Below are 6791 nucleotides of genomic sequence, written 5' to 3'. Positions count from 1 at the left end.
TAGTAGCTGAATCATGGATCACAAACACAGAGCTCAGTTTCTGAGGACGGCTTCAATGAGACAACCCACCATGTACTCCTACATGGCCTCTCACCGCTACCTTTACCAAATCGTGTTCACACGCTTAGCTCACACATCGTAGGACATGTTCACACACCTCTGATTCATCCCGGATGAATCAGACCTGACACAACTCTAAGCAGTAGTAGGCATGACAAACAAACATGAATGAGTAGGCACAACAGGGCTCAAACAACTCCTACTCATACTAGTGGGTTTCATCTATTTACTGTGGCAATGGCAGGTCATGCAGAGGATAAAGAGGTTCAGCTACCGCAGCAAGTAACAAATGACTCGTTGTTGTCCTAATGCAGTAAAAGAGAGCAGGGCGAGAGAGTATGATTGTATCGGAATGAACAAGGGTTTTTTGCTTGCCTGGCACTTCTGAAGATAACATTGAGTCTTCATCAGTGTCAACGATCACAAGTCGGAACATCATCTACCGGGAGGGAACAGATACCGGCGACAAAGAAGAAATACAATCAATGCAACGCACAATATGATGCATGCTCATGACATGGAAATATGAATGTGTTTTGAGCTAATGCAACTAGAAATAGATTAAATGAAGTTGGTTTGAATACAAGATTCAAATTCAAACTCCATATGTGATTATTCAAATGCCATTTAATTGATTTGTGCTAAACGGCAGCTATAAGTTGTTCTAACATGCGTGGAAATGGTACAGATGGATAGATTGGATTTTTCTGATCATTTTTCATATATAATTTATTTCATTTGGAGTTACGGTTGATTTTCTATGAATTTTAGAAGTTTATACAATTTTCTGGAATTTTCTGAATAAAAATAAATCTAGAAAACATTTACTGCGTCAGCATGACGTTGGCATGACGTCAGCAGGTCAACAGGGGCTGGTCCGGGTCAAACCTGACCAGTGGGGCCCACTGGTCAGTGACTTAGGTGACTAACAGAGTTAATTAACTCTAACTAATCAAATTAATAGCCACGGGGCCCACTGTCAGTGTCAGCAGGGGTAATTAGTTTAACTTATTCAATTAGTACTAACCTAATTAAAATTAACCCTAACTAACTTGGTTAGCCGGGCGGGGCCCGCATGTCAGTGAGTCAGTGGCTTAACTAAAATTAGTTATTAATTTAACCAAAAGTTAGCAGGGGCCGGGCCCACCTGTCAGTGACACAGGGGGGTCAAATCCCTGGTCAACCGGGGCTAATCCACCGGCGTCTAGCCACCGGCAACGACCAGACGCGGCGGAGGCTCGGGAATCGCCCACAGGGCACGATTCGAGCTGCGGCTAGGCGCGTCGGAGTGCCCTCGCCGGCGCGCGTCGTTAGGTGGTGCTAGCCGGGCCTGGGGTGGCCGGAGTCGACGGCGGCGAGCTCGGTTGCGGCCGCCGGAGCTCGGAAGAGACACGGGCGACCACTAGGGGGCACGGGAGGGCGAGCTGCGGCATGCAACGGGCTCGTGGAGACGTTCTGAGCACGATGGTGTACTCGGGTGGGAGCTCCAGTGGCTGCAGTGGTGGGCTGGGCCGGCCAGCTGCAGTGCTGGGCCGGTTGGCTACCAGGTGAGCGCCAGGTAAGATTCTCTCTCTCTTTTTATATTTCTGTTCTGTTTTCTTTTATTTAATCTTTTGCCACTTTTTTGAATTTAAAATAATCCAAACAATGCCAAAAACTCCTCTGAATATTTTTATTTTGCTAGATGGACTTTTCCAAAAGCTCATAAAATATTTTAGGGGTATTTGAAATTATATTCTAATTATATGAATATAATTCAAATTCAAATAGCTAATGATTTAAATTCAAAGTCCCAAGATTAAGTCCTTAAAAATGTTCAATATTTTGGTTGGGACCAGAACCCTTTCCAAAAATTTAAACATCTAAGAAGAGCATTTTGGAACAATGAATGAGATTTTAGGGTTACAGACGATTAACAAGCAGTTTTCAAATCACCTTATACATCACGTTGCATAAGATTATGGGCCAAAAAACTGAGTTATGACCTCATTTTTGTCGATCTTAGGGACGAGAAAAATAGTGGTATTATTCTAGCCATCCGGAATCTTCCTAGTGTTTACTGCCGACAACATTTCATCAATGAGATCGTCCTCGACTTTGTGGCAAAAACTCTTGTAGAAAATAACATGTATTTACTGCCACGATCGTGTTTACTGCCACGGTCGCCGCCGGCAGCGCCGGCTTGGCGATCCATGGGCGCCGCCAAGAAGCACGCCCGTCATGGCCACCACCGCTGATAGACATACACTCATGGATGCAAATGCACACATAGACCCTTGCTAGCTATCTTATATGTACGGCCGGTTACATTCATTCATTTTGTTGTCTTGTTCCATAGTACTGAATTGTTGTTTGGTATGTGTATTTTCGTGACATAATCGTATAGTATGTTGGTACATTCTTGTAGTACATTTTTGGGCACATCTCCTCTAATAATAATCTACACGCCTTCTTTTCTCCCGAAATAGCAGGGATCTCCATTGAAAATGCCCAACATTACAACATTACTAGATGTCATGGAGTACTTTCTTGTGTTCGCGTCACCGCCAGCCAAGGGCGTGAACCACATGATAAATCTTTGTCTCCATGACTCGTGGTTACTTTCTTCTACCGAGCCTTGTTATTTGGTTGAGTGTTGCATTCTACCGTAACATGTTGGTCTTGTTGCAAGATCTATTGCCTCATATAGGTTGAAGAAACTTAGTTGTATTTAAACTTTGGAGAACTTATACTTCCACTGTCTCTAAATCAACTAGGAAATTTAAAATATGTATTCGGCTATTTGACCCCACTTCTAGTCATCATCATTTGCTGGGCCATGAATCAGGCCGTCTCTGATGACGCTAAACAGAGAAAGAAGTGATGCAAGTATAAGAACTATTGGGCTCCTAATGACCGTCGTGCCGCAGTGTATTGGGAGACGGCTAACGCGCTACCGGCGGTCATCGATGGGGAGCCTAAGCAGGACGAAGAAGTGGCGCAGATGCCAGCGAGGGCACCGGAGCCAGGCTGTTGTACCTGGCAGATCGACCTCGCTCCGGCGAGGACGACGATGACGTCCCCCGGCCCGCACGGGGATGGAGAAGAAGATGAAGCCCAGCGGCTCGACCCGCCGCTCCACACACCAGTGACGGCCGCCGCGGTGAGCCAGTGTCCGTTGTGTACCCCCTATACCCCAATCCCCCTTCTGGTGATCGCATCTACCTCTATTCTGATCTTGCATGAACTAGTTTGAAGTACTATGAACTCGTATGAACTAGTATGAACTACCTCTACATGCTTATCTACCTCTATTCCCCATTCCCCTCCGCCGTGGATCGAATCTATCGCCGGATCGAAGGGGGAAAAGTTCTGCATGTCGAACAGAGAGAAGTGCTTACCGCCATTGTCGCGGGCCAACTGATGATCCGCTTGCCGGTGATGGAGTCCGGTGGTCTTCTTGCTCTGCTCATATCCACCGCCGCCGGTGAGAGTTGGGAGAGTGGGGGAGAGTGGGGAGAGGGAGCGGTGAGGGGCGGTGAGGCTAATAACTGCCGGCGCTTCAGGAAGCAATGCGGCTTCTCGAGCATGGCCGCGCGTGTGCAGCCACCGCAGCCCACGTGCACCGCTCGGGCCTGGCCCTGGAGAAACTACCGAGTCGTGCATTCCCAGGGAGCCAGGCCCATGAGTGCTTTAAGGTCCGTGCCATGCGGGCCAAACAGTGAAAGAAGGCAACCAATCGGCCCGTTTCCGTCCCGCGCGAGCCAGACCGGGCCTCATGCAAGCTAACAGACACGTCCCTAGTACATGGGGATCTCCTCAACTTTCGTCCATATTAGTGTTTCCATTCTGCGCGATAAGCCTTTTTACCAAAAATATACCACTCATGTTATAGTGCCATGAAAACGAAGTCCTCCATCATTCCCATAGCAAGCGGGATGTCTAGGATTATTTGCACAATAACTGGCCAAAAATATTTTGTGATAAGTTGTTCATCTCATTCTCTGTTGTCCACATTGAGTAGGTCGCAAACCTTCATGATCGGAATGTTTCCTCTACTCTTCATCACTTTCATGGCAGGTCTGCTAGGGATCCAAGGGGCCTCCCAGATATTTGTTTGTGATCCATCACTTACTCTCCATATGTATCCTCTTATAAGGACGTGTTTGGTTGCCTGCATATAGGCCAACCAAGCCCGCCTGGGAAGAAAATGGGTTGTTTGGTTACCTGCTTTCACTGTTTGTCTTTTATAGTACAAACTTAAAGAACCTTGGGGCCAGGCTCGCTGGGAACCTACGAATCGGCAGTTTTTCAACAGCCATGTGCGTGGGATGCACGACGGTGGCGTCGGCTGCACGCGAGGAGCCACACTCAAGACGTCGTGTTGTTTTCCAAAGCACCAGCAATAATTACCCCCACCTTCCCTCACCATTCTACCATTCTCACACCGACAACTGCTATATGAAGATCGGAGAACAGTAAGCCAACCATCGGCCTCCATCACCGGCATCACCAACATCACCTGCAGCACTTCGGCAATGGCGGAAAGCCCTATTTTCATCTCCTCGCTTATGTTTATTATATTCGATCCGCATTTAGATTCGGTCCACCTATTCAATCCACATTCTACGGGAAAGGGGAATCGGGGTAAATAGCCATAAGATTGATCAACACTTCTTCATGAGTACTAAGTAGCGATGGAGTTTAGGTTTTGTTCGGGATTGAGTACAGGTGGAACAGGGATTCGAGGTTAATCTTACACAATAGTAGTAAATCCTAGCCATGATGACCCTAGAAGCGCTTGGAGCGGCGGGGCCTGGCTCCGACACCCTAGCTACCATAGAATGCACCATCTCCTCATCCTTGCCGGTGTTCAGATCGATCGGCATACAACTGTGGCCTGGCTCCAGCGCCCTGACCACCACCTCCACCGCTTCTTCTTCCTCCTCCAACTCTAGACCGATGACCCCCGGTGCCACCATCTTGCCCTCTAACTAGCATCACCGGAATCGGTCTGATTCATGGCCCTGTGCAGGATGTCCACTAACATAGAACCCTTCGCTGGGTTAGAATCAGCGTCTTCAACTCTTTCGCCGTCGCCTTCTTCACCACAACGTCTGCCCTCTTTTGCATGTCTTCGATGCTAGTGAAGTTCGAGCACACTTCCATGGTGTTCTCGAACTTGTTGTGGTCACCGAGCGAGCACCCGAGGAAGAAAGCCCTCCATCCAATGCCCCAAGGGAAGGGGTTAGGGTTGGAGTTCATGGAGATGAAGAGGTGGAAGAGGAGTGAGAGACAAGGAGGCTTAATTGAGTGCGGTGGTCGGTAAGTAGTTAGTGTTTTGCTGAGTAAATATAGGTGTTTTGGAGAGGTGGACGATAGGATTTAATGCCGATCAACCTTTGAACTTTGTGTTGTTCGTAATGCAGAATTTTGTGATGCTCATAATGCAGATCGACACGGAGAACAAAGGGCAAGGAGGTGATGCCAGCCATGGAGAAGGCATTGAAGTGGTGACCAAGTACGGGAGGCACGATGACACCATCACCGTAAACGTCTAGAAGAGCTCTCTGGTGCTCGTGCTGGTTTTGTTATTAGTTTAATGCCGTACTGGTTTGGTTCAAAACTGTTTGGTTTAAGTGTCGTACTATCGTCATAACTGCTTGGTTTGGTATAAAACTATGTTTATATGCTACTATGTGTGTCTTTTCGTTTTTCTACCTGATTAGTGTGCGGGTAACCTCGCCACCTTGATGAGGAGGTTGCCAGACCACATGTGTTGCATGTAACCAAACGCCATGGTTTGTGTTTCCACCTAAACAAGCGGGCAATGAAACATCCTACCTTCCGTTTCGCCCCAGGTAGGGTAGAGGGTATCCAGGCAACAAAACAACATGCAAATGTTGGTTTTTGCTTGTTTTTACTCAGCTAGGCTCAACTGGGTCAAGCATGCAATGCAGACAAAAGTTGCTACGGCTACCAAACATGCCCTAAAAGTTTGGATCCCACCCCACGGGCTTTGACAAGTATAAGAGCTCCCCTTCTTGAGGTTGCACTTCAGGAGGTCTCCATCAGCAGGGGTGTATTTTGCTCTCAACACGCTATCTCATAAAGAGACAGGTTCTAATAAAAGTCTCCAACACTAGTTTGCTAACACTTCATGAATGAGATCCTCCCTGATTATGTGGCAAAATCTCTTATAGAAAACATGTAGGCCATCCGCGTCTAGTGCCTTTAAATCACCCGTATTATACATAGATATTTCACCTCATCTCTGGTGTAAGGTTTGTCTAACTCCACATTCATATATTCGGTCACACTGGGCTTAACCTTATCAATAATATCCTGGTCAGTTTCTCGGACCACCGGCAAAAACAGGGAACAGAAATAGGTCGCCACATGTGACTTGAACATCTCTTGCTCCTCGATCCAATCAGTTGTATCTGCTTTCAATCGTCTAATGAGAATTTTATTATGTCGCCCCGTGGCTGCCCTATGGAAGAAGTAAGTGTTTTGGTCGCCGTGAGTAAGCCAATCAGCACAACTTCTCTGGATCTAGTAGATTTCTTCCTGTTTGAGCAGGTTCTCCATTTGCATATGAAACACACCGGAGCAGGTTCTCCATCGACTATAGCCCACTGCTCATTCATGCATGTGACCCCCTGCACCACGAGAAAATATCACCACTGTAACCAAGATAATCCATATTGTAATCATTAAGGGCATTACTAAATGGTTGCATACAACGTTGG

The sequence above is a fragment of the Triticum aestivum genome, chromosome 3A, assembly GCF_018294505.1.
Source record: "Triticum aestivum cultivar Chinese Spring chromosome 3A, IWGSC CS RefSeq v2.1, whole genome shotgun sequence".
NCBI lineage: Eukaryota > Viridiplantae > Streptophyta > Magnoliopsida > Poales > Poaceae > Triticum > Triticum aestivum.
Note: the sequence above shows the minus strand (reverse complement) of the source record.